Source organism: Anomaloglossus baeobatrachus, chromosome 4 (genome assembly GCF_048569485.1).
Source record: "Anomaloglossus baeobatrachus isolate aAnoBae1 chromosome 4, aAnoBae1.hap1, whole genome shotgun sequence".
In the NCBI taxonomy this organism is placed as follows: Eukaryota; Metazoa; Chordata; class Amphibia; order Anura; family Aromobatidae; genus Anomaloglossus; species Anomaloglossus baeobatrachus.
In genome coordinates this window covers 670,734,359-670,750,351 of record NC_134356.1, presented here as the reverse complement: position 1 = coordinate 670,750,351, position 15,993 = coordinate 670,734,359, and the positions used below count along the sequence as shown (strand labels likewise).

The 15,993-nt window shown below is 36.4% G+C and overlaps 4 non-coding genes across 4 annotated transcripts; all 4 read left to right on the top strand.

Moving 5' to 3' along the window:
• The first annotated feature begins 226 nt into the window (after window positions 1–226).
• TRNAI-AAU (transfer RNA isoleucine (anticodon AAU)) lies at window positions 227–300 on the top strand. The gene has a single exon. It is a non-coding gene; the product is annotated as a tRNA-Ile (tRNA).
• Window positions 301–5,641: 5,341 nt separating this feature from the next.
• On the top strand, window positions 5,642–5,715 carry TRNAI-AAU (transfer RNA isoleucine (anticodon AAU)). Its single transcript has one exon. It is a non-coding gene; the product is annotated as a tRNA-Ile (tRNA).
• Window positions 5,716–8,171: 2,456 nt separating this feature from the next.
• Window positions 8,172–8,245, top strand: TRNAI-AAU (transfer RNA isoleucine (anticodon AAU)). The gene has a single exon. It is a non-coding gene; the product is annotated as a tRNA-Ile (tRNA).
• Window positions 8,246–12,506: 4,261 nt separating this feature from the next.
• TRNAI-AAU (transfer RNA isoleucine (anticodon AAU)) lies at window positions 12,507–12,580 on the top strand. The gene has a single exon. It is a non-coding gene; the product is annotated as a tRNA-Ile (tRNA).
• Window positions 12,581–15,993: the final 3,413 nt, after the last annotated feature.

The window sequence follows — 15,993 nt, the reverse complement described above, 5'->3', positions numbered from 1 at the left end:
CGTGCCAAGTTAGAGTGGTTGGTGGCAACATATTGCTCATAATATAAAAAAAGCTTGTCAATTCTCATTTAAGATTGGTTCCTATGCTTTTGATGGGCTCTCTAAGAATTAGTCAACTTTCAACGTATTTTACCTTTCACTGTGGACAGATCAAGCTTTGAGAGGTCAGTAGCTGGCTCAAAATTAGAGCAAGATCATTAAAAAAGAGTAGATATGGGGCAAAAGTGGCCGGTTAGCTCAATCGGTTAGAGCGTGGTGCTAATAATGCCAAGGTTACGGGTTCGACCCCCGTGCTGGCCATTCCTTTGGCTTTCTGTTCACATCCAGTGACTTTTGGAAAAAGATCTGTAGGTTTTATCCATCCAATGTGTAAAATTAATTTACAAACTTGAAATAACTTGGTTAGAGTAAGATAGTGGCCATGTTACATCGTCGTTAACCTTAAAGTATGACAGAGTAATGAATTGAAGCAAAATAGAAATATAATCTATTGTATGGCCAGAGATTTCAGTTTCTAAGCGTTTTTTAAGAAGTTTTGGGCAACTGGAATTCGATATAACTGTAAATATTGACAGCTAAGTCTATCACTAATCGTAATGCAGGCAAAACTAATCCAAGCGACTTGAAGCAAAATAGAAATATAATCTATTTTATGGCCAGAGATTTCAGTTTCTAAGCGTTTTTTAAGAAATTTTGGGCAACTGGAATTCGATATAACTGTAAATATTGACAGCTAAGTCTATCACTAATTGTAATGCAGGCAAAACTAATCCAAGCAACTTGAAGCAAAATAGAAATATAATCTATTGTATGGCCAGAGATTTCAGTTTCTAAGCGTTTTTTAAGAAGTTTTGGGCAACTGGAATTCGATATAACTGTAAATATTGACAGCTAAGTCTATCACTAATTGTAATGCAGGCAAAAACTAATCCAAGCAATGGCGTAATTTACTGGCTCATCACGTGACAAGTTAGAGTGGTTGGTGGCAACATATTGCTCATAATATAAAAAAAGCTTGTCAATTCTCATTTAAGATTGGTTCCTATGCTTTTGATGGGCTCTCTAAGAATTAGTCAACTTTCAACGTATTTTACCTTTCACTGTGGACAGATCAAGCTTTGAGAGGTCAGTAACTGGCTCAAAATTAGAGAAAGATCATTAAAAAAGAGTAGATATGGGGCAAAAGTGGCCGGTTAGCTCAATCGGTTAGAGCATGGTGCTAATAACGCCAAGGTTGCGGGTTCGACCTTCGTACTGGCCATTCCTTTGGCTTTCTGTTCACATCCAGTGACTTTTGGAAAAAGATCCGTAGGTTTTATCCATCCAATGTGTAAAATTAATTTACAAACTTGAAAGAACTTGGTTTGGGTAAGAGAGTAGCCATGTTACATCGTCGTTAACCTTAAAGTATGACAGAGTAACGAATTGAAGCAAAATAGAAATATAATCTATTGTATGGCCAGAGATTTCAGTTTCTAAGCATTTTTTAAGAAGTTTTGGGCAAATGGAATTCGATATAACTGTAAATATTGACAGCTAAGTCTATCACTAATTGTAATGCAGGCAAAACTAATCCAAGCGACTTGAAGCAAAATAGAAATATAATCTATTTTATGGCCACAGATTTCAGTTTCTAAGCGTTTTTTAAGAAGTTTTGGGCAACTGGAATTCGATATAACTGTAAATATTGACAGCTAAGTCTATCACTAATTGTAATGCAGGCAAAACTAATCCAAGCAACTTGAAGTAAAATAGAAATATAATCTATTGTATGGCCAGAGATTTCAGTTTCTAAGCGTTTTTTAAGAAGTTTTGGGCAACTGGAATTCGATATAACTGTAAATATTGACAGCTAAGTCTATCACTAATTGTAATGCAGGCAAAAACTAATCCAAGCAATGGCATAATTTACTGGCTCATCACGTGACAAGTTAGAGTGGTTGTTGGCAACATATTGCTTATAATATAAAAAAAGCTTGTCAATTCTCATTTAAGATTGGTTCCTATGCTTTTGATGGGCTCTCTAAGAATTGGTCAACTTTCAACGTATTTTACCTTTCACTGTGGACAGATCAAGCTTTAAGAGGTCAGTAGCTGGCTCAAAATTAGAGCAAGTTCATTAAAAGAGAGTAGATATGGGGCAAAAGTGGCTGGTTAGCTCAATCGGTTAGAGCGCGGTGCTAATAACGCCAAGGTTGCGGGTTCGACCCCCGTGCTGGCCATTCCTTTGGCTTTCTGTTAACATCCAGTGACTTTTGGAAAAAGATCCGTAGGTTTTATGCATCCAATGTGTAAAATTAATTTACAAACTTGAAATAACTTGGTTAGAGTAAGAGAGTGGCCATGTTACATCGTCGTTAACCTTAAAGTATGACAGGGTAACGAATTGAAGCAAAATAGAAATATAATCTGTTGTATGGCCAGAGATTTCAGTTTCTAAGCGTTTTTTAAGAAGTTTTGGGCAACTGGAATTCGATATAACTGTAAATATTGACAGCTAAGTCTATCACTAATCGTAATGCAGGCAAAACTAATCCAAGCGACTTGAAGCAAAATAGAAAAATAATCTATTTTATGGCCAGAGATTTCAGTTTCTAAGTGTTTTTTAAGAAGTTTTGGGCAACTTTAATTCGATATAACTGTAAATATTGACAGCCAAGTCTATCACTAATTGTAATGCAGGCAAAACTAATCCAAGCAACTTGAAGCAAAATAGAAATATAATCTATTGTATGGCCAGAGATTTCAGTTTCTAAGCATTTTTTAAGAAGTTTTGGGCAACTGGAATTCGATATAACTGTAAATATTGACAGCTAAGTCTATCACTAATTGTAATGCAGGCAAAAACTAATCCAAGCAATGGCGTAATTTACTGGCTCATCACGTGACAAGTTAGAGTTTTTTGGTTGGCAACATATTGCTCATAATATAAAAAAAGCTTGTCAATTCTCATTTAAGATTGGTTCCTATGCTTTTGATGGGCTCTCTAAGAATTAGTCAACTTTCAACGTATTTTACCTTTCACTGTGGACAGATCAAGCTTTGAGAGGTCAGTAGCTGGCTCAAAATTAGAGCAAGTTCATTAAAAGAGAGTAGATATGGGGCAAAAGTGGCCGGTTAGCTCAATCAGTTAGAGCATGGTGCTAATAACGCCAAGGTTGCGGGTTCGACCCCCGTGCTGGCCATTCCTTTGGCTTTCTGTTCACATCCAGTGACTTTTGGAAAAAGATCCGTAGGTTTTATCCATCCAATGTGTAAAATTAATTTACAAACTTGAAGTAACTTGGTTAGAGTAAGAGAGTGGCCATGTTACATCGTCGTTAACCTTAAAGTATGACAGAGTAACGAATTGAAGCAAAATTGAAATATAATCTATTGTATGGCCAGAGATTTCAGTTTCTAAGCGTTTTTTAAGAAGTTTTGGGCAAATGGAATTCGATATAACTGTAAATATTGACAGCTAAGTCTATCACTAATTGTAATGCAGGCAAAACTAATCCAAGCGACTTGAAGCAAAATAGAAATATAATCTATTTTATGGCCACAGATTTCAGTTTCTAAGCGTTTTTTTAAGAAGTTTTGGGCAACTGGAATTCGATATAACTGTAAATATTGACAGCTAAGTCTATCACTAATTGTAATGCAGGCAAAACTAATCCAAGCAACTTGAAGTAAAATAGAAATATAATCTATTGTATGGCCAGAGATTTCAGTTTCTAAGCGTTTTTTAAAAAGTTTTGGGCAACTGGAATTCGATATAACTGTAAATATTGACAGCTAAGTCTATCACTAATTGTAATGCAGGCAAAAACTAATCCAAGCAATGGCATAATTTACTGGCTCATCACGTGACAAGTTAGAGTGGTTGTTGGCAACATATTGCTCATAATATAAAAAAAGCTTGTCAATTCTCATTTAAGATTGGTTCCTATGCTTTTGATGGGCTCTCTAAGAATTAGTCAACTTTCAACGTATTTTACCTTTCACTGTGGACAGATCAAGCTTTGAGAGGTCAGTAGCTGGCTCAAAATTAGAGCAAGTTCATTAAAAGAGAGTAGATATGGGGCAAAAGTGGCTGGTTAGCTCAATCGGTTAGAGCGTGGTGCTAATAACGCCAAGGTTGCGGGTTCGACCCCCGTGCTGGCAATTCCTTTGGCTTTCTGTTCACATCTAGTGACTTTTGGAAAAAGATCCGTAGGTTTTATCCATCCAATGTGTAAAATTAATTTACAAACTTGAAATAACTTGGTTAGAGTAAGAGAGTGGCCATGTTACATAGTCGTTAATCTTATAGTATGACAGAGTAACGAATTGAAGCAAAATAGAAATATAATCTATTGTATGGCCAGAGATTTCAGTTTCTAAGCGTTTTTTAAGAAGTTTTGGGCAACTGAAATTCGATATAACTGTAAATATTGACAGCTAAGTCTATCACTAATTGTAATGCAGGCAAAAACTAATCCAAGCAATGGTGTAATTTACTGGCTCATCACGTGACAAGTTAGAGTGGTTGGTGGCAACATATTACTCATAATATAAAAAAAGCTTGTCAATTCTCATTTAAGATTGGTTTCTATGCTTTTGATGGGCTCTCTAAGAATTAGTCAACTTTCAACGTATTTTACCTTTCACTGTGGACAGATCAAGCTTTGAGAGGTCAGTAGCTGGCTCAAAATTAGAGCAAGTTCATTAAAAGAGAGTAGATATGAGACAAAAGTGGCCGGTTAGCTCAATCGGTTAGAGTGTGGTGCTAATAATGCCAAGGTTGCGGGTTCGACCCCCGTGCTGGCCATTCGCTTTCTGTTCACATCCAGTGACTTTTGGAAAAACATCCGTAGGTTTTATCCATCCAATGTGTAAAATTAATTTACAAACTTGAAAAAACTTGGTTAGAGTAAGAGAGTGGCCATGTTACATCGTCGTTAACCTTAAAGTATGACAGAGTAACGAATTGAAGCAAAATAGAAATATAATCTATTGTATGGCCAGAGATTTCAGTTTCTAAGCGTTTTTTAAGAAGTTTTGGGCAACTGGAATTCGATATAACTGTAAATATTGACAGCTAAGTCTATCACTAATTGTAATGCAGGCAAAACTAATCCAAGCGACTTGAACGAAAATAAAAAAATAATGTATTTTATGGCCAGAGATTTCAGTTTCTAAGCGTTTTTTAAGAGGTTTTGGGCAACTGGAATTCGATATAACTGTAAATATTGACAGCTAAGTCTATCACTCTCTAAGAATTAGTCAAGTTTCAACGTATTTTACCTTTCACTGTGGACAGATCAAGCTTTGAGAGGTCAGTAGCTGGCTCAAAATTAGATCAAGTTCATTAAAAGAGAGTAGATATGAGACAAAAGTGGCCGGTTAGCTCAATCGGTTAGAGTGTGGTGCTAATAACGCCAAGGTTGCGGGTTAGACAAGTTAGAGTGGTTGGTGGCAACATATTGCTCATAATATAAAAAAAGCTTGTCAATTCTCATTTAAGATTGGTTCCTATGCTTTTGATGGGCTCTCTAAGAATTAGTCAACTTTCAACGTATTTTACCTTTCACTGTGGACAGATCAAGCTTTGAGAGGTCAGTAGCTGGCTCAAAATTAGAGCAAGTTCATTAAAAGAGAGTAGATATGGGGCTAAAGTGGCCGGTTAGCTCAATCGGTTAGAGCGTGGTGCTAATAACGCCAAGGTTGCGGGTTCGACCCCCGTGCTGGCCATTCTTTTGGCTTTCTGTTCACATCCAGTGACTTTTGGAAAAAGATCCGTAGGTTTTATCCATCCAATCTGTAAAATTAATTTGCAAACTTGAAATAACTTGGTTAGAGTAAGAGAGTGGCCATGTTACATCGTCGTTAACCTTAAAGTATGACAGAGTAACGAATTGAAGCAAAATTGAAATATAATCTATTGTATGGCCAGAGATTTCAGTTTCTAAGCGTTTTTTAAGAAGTTTTGGGCAAATGGAATTCGATATAACTGTAAATATTGACAACTAAGTCTATCACTAATTGTAATGCAGGCAAAACTAATCCAAGCGACTTGAAGCAAAATAGAAATATAATCTATTTTATGGCCACAGATTTCAGTTTCTAAGCGTTTTTTTAAGAAGTTTTGGGCAACTGGAATTCGATATAACTGTAAATATTGACAGCTAAGTCTATCACTAATTGTAATGCAGGCAAAACTAATCCAAGCAACTTGAAGTAAAATAGAAATATAATCTATTGTATGGCCAGAGATTTCAGTTTCTAAGCGTTTTTTAAGAAGTTTTGGGCAACTGGAATTCGATATAACTGTAAATATTGACAGCTAAGTCTATCACTAATTGTAATGCAGGCAAAAACTAATCCAAGCAATGGCATAATTTACTGGCTCATCACGTGACAAGTTAGAGTGGTTGTTGGCAACATATTGCTCATAATATAAAAAAAGCTTGTCAATTCTCATTTAAGATTGGTTCCTATGCTTTTGATGGGCTCTCTAAGAATTAGTCAACTTTCAACGTATTTTACCTTTCACTGTGGACAGATCAAGCTTTGAGAGGTCAGTAGCTGGCTCAAAATTAGAGCAAGTTCATTAAAAGAGAGTAGATATGGGGCAAAAGTGGCCGGTTAGCTCAATCGGTTAGAGCGTGGTGCTAATAACGCCAAGGTTGCGGGTTCGACCCCCGTGCTGGCAATTCATTTGGCTTTCTGTTCACATCTAGTGACTTTTGGAAAAAGATCCGTAGGTTTTATCCATCCAATGTGTAAAATTAATTTACAAACTTGAAATAACTTGGTTAGAGTAAGAGAGTGGCCATGTTACATCGTCGTTAATCTTAAAGTATGACAGAGTAACGAATTGAAGCAAAATATAAATATAATCTATTGTATGGCCAGAGATTTCAGTTTCTAAGCGTTTTTTAAGAAGTTTTGGGCAACTGAAATTCGATATAACTGTAAATATTGACAGCTAAGTCTATCACTAATTGTAATGCAGGCAAAAACTAATCCAAGCAATGGTGTAATTTACTGGCTCATCACGTGACAAGTTAGAGTGGTTGGTGGCAACATATTACTCATAATATAAAAAAAGCTTGTCAATTCTCATTTAAGATTGGTTTCTATGCTTTTGATGGGCTCTCTAAGAATTAGTCAACTTTCAACGTATTTTACCTTTCACTGTGGACAGATCAAGCTTTGAGAGGTCAGTAGCTGGCTCAAAATTAGAGCAAGTTCATTAAAAGAGAGTAGATATGAGACAAAAGTGGTCGGTTAGCTCAATCGGTTAGAGTGTGGTGCTAATAACGCCAAGGTTGCGGGTTCGACCCCCGTGCTGGCCATTCGCTTTCTGTTCACATCCAGTGACTTTTGGAAAAAGATCCGTAGGTTTTATCCATCCAATGTGTAAAATTAATTTACAAACTTGAAATAACTTGGTTAGAGTAAGAGAGTGGCCATGTTACATCGTCGTTAACCTTAAAGTATGACAGAGTAACGAATTGAAGCAAAATAGAAATATAATCTATTGTATGGCCAGAGATTTCAGTTTCTAAGCGTTTTTTAAGAAGTTTTGGGCAACTGGAATTCGATATAACTGTAAATATTGACAGCTAAGTCTATCACTAATTGTAATGCAGGCAAAACTAATCCAAGCGACTTGAACGAAAATAAAAAAATAATCTATTTTATGGCCAGAGATTTCAGTTTCTAAGCGTTTTTTAAGAGGTTTTGGGCAACTGGAATTCGATATAACTGTAAATATTGACAGCTAAGTCTATCACTCTCTAAGAATTAGTCAACTTTCAACGTATTTTACCTTTCACTGTGGACAGATCAAGCTTTGAGAGGTCAGTAGCTGGCTCAAAATTAGAGCAAGTTCATTAAAAGAGAGTAGATATGAGACAAAAGTGGCCGGTTAGCTCAATCGGTTAGAGTGTGGTGCTAATAAGGCCAAGGTTGCGGGTTAGACAAGTTAGAGTGGTTGGTGGCAACATATTGCTCATAATATAAAAAAAGCTTGTCAATTCTCATTTAAGATTGGTTCCTATGCTTTTGATGGGCTCTCTAAGAATTAGTCAACTTTCAACGTATTTTACCTTTCACTGTGGACAGATCAAGCTTTGAGAGGTCAGTAGCTGGCTCAAAATTAGAGCAAGTTCATTAAAAGAGAGTAGATATGGGGCTAAAGTGGCCGGTTAGCTCAATCGGTTAGAGCGTGGTGCTAATAACGCCAAGGTTGCGGGTTCGACCCCCGTGCTGGCCATTCCTTTGGCTTTCTGTTCACATCCAGTGACTTTTGGAAAAAGATCTGTAGGTTTTATCCATCCAATGTGTAAAATTAATTTACAAACTTGAAATAACTTGGTTAGAGTAAGATAGTGGCCATGTTACATCGTCGTTAACCTTAAAGTATGACAGAGTAATGAATTGAAGCAAAATAGAAATATAATCTATTGTATGGCTAGAGATTTCAGTTTCTAAGCGTTTTTTAAGAAGTTTTGGGCAACTGGAATTCGATATAACTGTAAATATTGACAGCTAAGTCTATCACTAATCGTAATGCAGGCAAAACTAATCCAAGCGACTTGAAGCAAAATAGAAATATAATCTATTTTATGGCCAGAGATTTCAGTTTCTAAGCGTTTTTTAAGAAATTTTGGGCAACTGGAATTCGATATAACTGTAAATATTGACAGCTAAGTCTATCACTAATTGTAATGCAGGCAAAACTAATCCAAGCAACTTGAAGTAAAATAGAAATATAATCTATTGTATGGCCAGAGATTTCAGTTTCTAAGCGTTTTTTAAGAAGTTTTGGGCAACTGGAATTCGATATAACTGTAAATATTGACAGCTAAGTCTATCACTAATTGTAATGCAGGCAAAAACTAATCCAAGCAATGGCATAATTTACTGGCTCATCACGTGACAAGTTAGAGTGGTTGTTGGCAACATATTGCTTATAATATAAAAAAAGCTTGTCAATTCTCATTTAAGATTGGTTCCTATGCTTTTGATGGGCTCTCTAAGAATTGGTCAACTTTCAACGTATTTTACCTTTCACTGTGGACAGATCAAGCTTTGAGAGGTCAGTAGCTGGCTCAAAATTAGAGCAAGTTCATTAAAAGAGAGTAGATATGGGGCAAAAGTGGCTGGTTAGCTCCATCGGTTAGAGCGTGGTGCTAATAACGCCAAGGTTGCGGGTTCGACCCCCGTGCTGGCCATTCCTTTGGCTTTCTGTTAACATCCAGTGACTTTTGGAAAAAGATCCGTAGGTTTTATGCATCCAATGTGTAAAATTAATTTACAAACTTGAAATAACTTGGTTAGAGTAAGAGAGTGGCCATGTTACATCGTCGTTAACCTTAAAGTATGACAGGGTAACGAATTGAAGCAAAATAGAAATATAATCTATTGTATGGCCAGAGATTTCAGTTTCTAAGCGTTTTTTAAGAAGTTTTGGGCAACTGGAATTCGATATAACTGTAAATATTGACAGCTAAGTCTATCACTAATCGTAATGCAGGCAAAACTAATCCAAGCGACTTGAAGCAAAATAGAAAAATAATCTATTTTATGGCCAGAGATTTCAGTTTCTAAGTGTTTTTTAAGAAGTTTTGGGCAACTTTAATTCGATATAACTGTAAATATTGACAGCCAAGTCTATCACTAATTGTAATGCAGGCAAAACTAATCCAAGCAACTTGAAGCAAAATAGAAATATAATCTATTGTATGGCCAGAGATTTCAGTTTCTAAGCATTTTTTAAGAAGTTTTGGGCAACTGGAATTCGATATAAATGTAAATATTGACAGCTAAGTCTATCACTAATTGTAATGCAGGCAAAAACTAATCCAAGCAATGGCGTAATTTACTGGCTCATCACGTGACAAGTTAGAGTTTTTTGGTTGGCAACATATTGCTCATAATATAAAAAAAGCTTGTCAATTCTCATTTAAGATTGGTTCCTATGCTTTTGATGGGCTCTCTAAGAATTAGTCAACTTTCAACGTATTTTACCTTTCACTGTGGACAGATCAAGCTTTGAGAGGTCAGTAGCTGGCTCAAAATTAGAGCAAGTTCATTAAAAGAGAGTAGATATGGGGCAAAAGTGGCCGGTTAGCTCAATCAGTTAGAGCGTGGTGCTAATAACGCCAAGGTTGCGGGTTCGACCCCCGTGCTGGCCATTCCTTTGGCTTTCTGTTCACATCCAGTGACTTTTGGAAAAAGATCCGTAGGTTTTATCCATCCGATGTGTAAAATTAATTTACAAACTTGAAGTAACTTGGTTAGAGTAAGAGAGTGGCCATGTTACATCGTCGTTAACCTTAAAGTATGACAGAGTAACGAATTGAAGCAAAATTGAAATATAATCTATTGTATGGCCAGAGATTTCAGTTTCTAAGCATTTTTTAAGAAGTTTTGGGCAAATGGAATTCGATATAACTGTAAATATTGACAGCTAAGTCTATCACTAATTGTAATGCAGGCAAAACTAATCCAAGCGACTTGAAGCAAAATAGAAATATAATCTATTTTATGGCCACAGATTTCAGTTTCTAAGCGTTTTTTTAAGAAGTTTTGGGCAACTGGAATTCGATATAACTGTAAATATTGACAGCTAAGTCTATCACTAATTGTAATGCAGGCAAAACTAATCCAAGCAACTTGAAGTAAAATAGAAATATAATCTATTGTATGGCCAGAGATTTCAGTTTCTAAGCGTTTTTTAAGAAGTTTTGGGCAACTGGAATTCGATATAACTGTAAATATTGACAGCTAAGTCTATCACTAATTGTAATGCAGGCAAAAACTAATCCAAGCAATGGCGTAATTTACTGGCTCATCACGTGACAAGTTAGAGTGGTTGGTTGCAACATATTGCTCATAATATTAAAAAAAAACTTGTCAATTCTCATTTAAAATTGGTTCCTATGCTTTTGATGGGCTCTCTAAGAATTAGTCAACTTTCAACGTATTTTACCTTTCACTGTGGACAGATCAAGCTTTGAGAGGTCAGTAGCTGGCTCAAAATTAGAGCAAGTTCATTAAAAGAGAGTAGATATGGGGCAAAAGTGGCCAGGTAGCTCAATCGGTTAGACCGTGGTGCTAATAACGCCAAGGTTGCGGGTTTGACTCCCGTGCTGGCCATGCCTTTGGCTTTCTGTTCACATCCAGTGACTTTTGGAAAAAGATCCGTAGGTTTTATCCATCCAATGTGTAAAATTAATTTACAAACTTGAAATAACTTGGTTAGAGTAAGAGAGTGGCCATGTTACATCGTCGTTAACGTTAAAGTATGACAGAGTAACGAATTGAGGCAAAATAGAAACATAATCTATTGTATGGCCAGAGATTTCAGTTTCTAAGCGTTTTTTAAGAAGTTTTGGGCAACTGGAATTCGATATAACTGTAAATATTGACAGCTAAGTCTATCACTAATTGTAATGCAGGCAAAACTAATCCAAGCGACTTGAAGCAAAATAGAAAAATAATCTATTTTATGGCCAGAGATTTCAGTTTCTAAGTGTTTTTTAAGAAGTTTTGGGCAACTGGAATTCGATATAACTGTAAATATTGACAGCTAAGTCTATCACTAATTGTAATGCAGGCAAAAACTAATCCAAGCAATGGCGTAATTTACTGGCTCATCACTTGACAAGCTAGAGTGGTTGGTGGCAACATATTGCTCATAATATAAAAAAACTTGTCAATTCTCATTTAAGATTGGTTCCTATGCTTTTGATGGGCTCTCTAAGAATTAGTCAACTTTCAACGTATTTTACCTTTCACTGTGGACAGATCAAGCTTTGAGAGGTCAGTAGCTGGCTCAAAATTAGAGCAAGATCATTAAAAGAGAGTAGATATGGGGCAAAAGTGGCTGGTTAGCTCAATCGGTTAGAGCCTGGTGCTAATAACACCAAGGTTGCGGGTTCAACCCCCGTGCTGGCCATTCCTTTGGCTTTCTGTTCACATCCAGTGACTTTTGGAAAAAGATCCGTAGGTTTTATCCATCCAATGTGTAAAATTATATTACAAACTTGAAATAACTTGGTTAGAGTAAGAGAGTGGCCATGTTACATCGTCGTTAATCTTAAAGTATGACAGAGTAACGAATTGAAGCAAAATAGAAATATAATCTATTGTATGGCCAGAGATTTCAGTTTCTAAGCATTTTTTAAGAAGTTTTGGGCAACTGAAATTCGATATAACTGTAAATATTAACAGCTAAGTCTATCACTAATTGTAATGCAGGCAAAAACTTATCCAAGCAATGGTGTAATTTACTGGCTCATCATGTGACAAGTTAGAGTGGTTGGTGGCAACATATTACTCATAATATAAAAAAAGCTTGTCAATTCTCATTTAAGATTGGTTTCTATGCTTTTGATGGGCTCTCTAAGAATTAGTCAACTTTCAACGTATTTTACCTTTCACTGTGGACAGATCAAGCTTTGAGAGGTCAGTAGCTGGCTCAAAATTAGAGCAAGTTCATTAAAAGAGAGTAGATATGAGACAAAAGTGGCCGGTTAGCTCAATCGGTTAGAGTGTGGTGCTAATAACGCCAAGGTTGCGGGTTCGACCCCCGTGCTGGCCATTCGCTTTCTGTTCACATCCAGTGACTTTTGGAAAAAGATCCGTAGGTTTTATCCATCCAATGTGTAAAATTAATTTACAAACTTGAAATAACTTGGTTAGAGTAAGAGAGTGGCCATGTTACATCGTCGTTAACCTTAAAGTATGACAGAGTAACGAATTGAAGCAAAATAGAAATATAATCTATTGTATGGCCAGAGATTTCAGTTTCTAAGCGTTTTTTAAGAAGTTTTGGGCAACTGGAATTCGATATAACTGTAAATATTGACAGCTAAGTCTATCACTAATTGTAATGCAGGCAAAACTAATCCAAGCGACTTGAACGAAAATAAAAAAATAATCTATTTTATGGCCAGAGATTTCAGTTTCTAAGCGTTTTTTAAGAGGTTTTGGGCAACTGGAATTCGATATAACTGTAAATATTGACAGCTAAGTCTATCACTAATTGTAATGCAGGCAAAAACTAATCCAAGCAATGGCGTAATTTACTGGCTCATCATGTGACAAGTTAGAGTGGTTGGTGGCAAAATATTATTCATAATATAAAAAAAGCTTGTCAATTCTCATTTAAGATTGGTTCCTATGCTTTTGATGGGCTCTCTAAGAATTAGTCAACTTTCAACGTATTTTACCTTTCACTGTGGACAGATCAAGCTTTGAAAGGTCAGTAGCTGGCTCAAAATTAGAGCAAGTTCATGAAAAAAGAGTAGATATGGGGCAAAAGTGGCCAGTTAGCTCAATCAGTTAGAGCGTGTTGCTAATAACGCCAAGGTTGCGGGTTCGACCCCCGTGCTGGCCATTCCTTTGGCTTTCTGTTCACATCCAGTGACTTTTGGAAAAAGATCCGTAGGTTTTATCCATCCAATGTGTAAAATTAATTTACAAACTTGAAATAACTTGGTTAGAGTAAGAGAGTGGCCATGTTACATCGTCGTTAACGTTAAAGTATGACAGAGTAACGAATTGAGGCAAAATAGAAACATAATCTATTGTATGGCCAGAGATTTCAGTTTCTAAGCGTTTTTTAAGAAGTTTTGGGCAACTGGAATTCGATATAACTGTAAATATTGACAGCTAAGTCTATCACTAATTGTAATGCAGGCAAAACTAATCCAAGCGACTTGAAGCAAAATAGAAATATAATCTATTTTATGGCCAGAGATTTCAGTTTCTAAGTGTTTTTTAAGAAGTTTTGGGCAACTGGAATTCGATATAACTGTAAATATTGACAGCTAAGTCTATCACTAATTGTAATGCAGGCAAAAACTAATCCAAGCAATGGCGTAATTTACTGGCTCATCACTTGACAAGCTAGAGTGGTTGGTGGCAACATATTGCTCATAATATAAAAAAACTTGTCAATTCTCATTTAAGATTGGTTCCTATGCTTTTGATGGGCTCTCTAAGAATTAGTCAACTTTCAACATATTTTACCTTTCACTGTGGACAGATCAAGCTTTGAGAGGTCAGTAGCTGGCTCAAAATTAGAGCAAGATCATTAAAAGAGAGTAGATATGGGGCAAAAGTGGCTGGTTAGCTCAATCGGTTAGAGCCTGGTGCTAATAACACCAAGGTTGCGGGTTCAACCCCCGTGCTGGCCATTCCTTTGGCTTTCTGTTCACATCCAGTGACTTTTGGAAAAAGATCCGTAGGTTTTATCCATCCAATGTGTAAAATTATATTACAAACTTGAAATAACTTGGTTAGAGTAAGAGAGTGGCCATGTTACATCGTCGTTAATCTTAAAGTATGACAGAGTAACGAATTGAAGCAAAATAGAAATATAATCTATTGTATGGCCAGAGATTTCAGTTTCTAAGCGTTTTTTAAGAAGTTTTGGGCAACTGAAATTCGATATAACTGTAAATATTGACAGCTAAGTATATCACTAATTGTAATGCAGGCAAAAACTAATCCAAGCAATGGCGTAATTTACTGGCTCATCACGTGACAAGTTAGAGTGGTTGGTGGCAACATATTGCTCATAATATAAAAAAAGCTTGTCAATTCTCATTTAAGATTGGTTCCTATGCTTTTGATGGGCTCTCTAAGAATTAGTCAACTTTCAACGTATTTTACCTTTCACTGTGGACAGATCAAGCTTTGAGAGGTCAGTAGCTGGCTCAAAATTAAAGCAAGATCATTAAAAGAGAGTAGATATGGGACAAAAGTGGCCGGTTAGCTCAATCGGTTAGAGCATGGTGCTAATAACGCCAAGGTTGCGGGTTCGACCCCTGTGCTCGCCATTCCTTTGGCTTTCTGTTCACATCCAGTGACTTTTGGAAAAAGATCTGTAGGTTTTATCCATCCGATGTGTAAAATTATTTGCAAACTTGAAATAACTTGGTTAGAGTAAGAGAGTGGCCATGTTACATCGTCGTTAACCTTAAAGTATGACAGAGTAATAAATTGAAGCAAAATAGAAATATAATCTATTGTATGGCCAGAGATTTCAGTTTCTAAGCGTTTTTTAAGAAGTTTTGGGCAACTGGAATTCGATATAACTGTAAATATTTACAGCTAAGTCTGTCACTAATTGTAATGCAGGCAAAAACTAATCCAAGCAATGGCGTAATTTACTGGCTCATCACGTGACAAGTTAGAGTGGTTGGTGGCAACATATTGCTCATAATATAAAAAAAGCTTGTCAATTCTCATTTAAGATTGGTTCCTATGCTTTTGATGGGCTCTCTAAGAATTAGTCAACTTTCAACGTATTTTACCTTTCACTGTGGACAGATCAAGCTTTGAGAGGTCAGTAGCTGGCTCAAAATTAAAGCAAGTTCATTAAAAGAGAGTAGATATGGGGCAAAAGTGGCTGGTTAGCCTAATCGGTTAGAGCATGGTGCTAATAACGCCAAGGTTGCGGGTTCGACCCCCGTGCTGGCCTTTCCTTTGGCTTTCTGTTCACATCCAGTGACTTTTGGAAAAAGATCCGTAGGTTTTATCCATCCGATGTGTAAAATTAATTTACAAACTTGAAATAACTTGGTTAGAGTAAGAGAGTGGCCATGTTACATCGTCGTTAACCTTAAAGTATGACAGAGTAACGAATTGAAGCAAAATAGAAATATAATCTATTGTATGGCCAGAGATTTCAGTTTCTAAGCGTTTTTTAAGAAGTTTTGGGCAACTGGAATTCGATATAACTGTAAATATTGACAGCTAAGTCTATCACTAATTGTAATGCAGGCAAAAACTAATCCAAGCAATGGCGTAATTTACTGGCTCATCACGTGACAAGTTAGAGTGGTTGGTGGCAACATATTGCTCATAATATAAAAAAAGCTTGTCAATTCTCATTTAAGATTGGTTCCTATGCTTTTGATGGGCTCTCTAAGAATTAGTCAACTTTCAACGTATTTTACCTTTCACTGTGGACAGATCAAGCTTTGAGAGGTCAGTAGCTGGCTC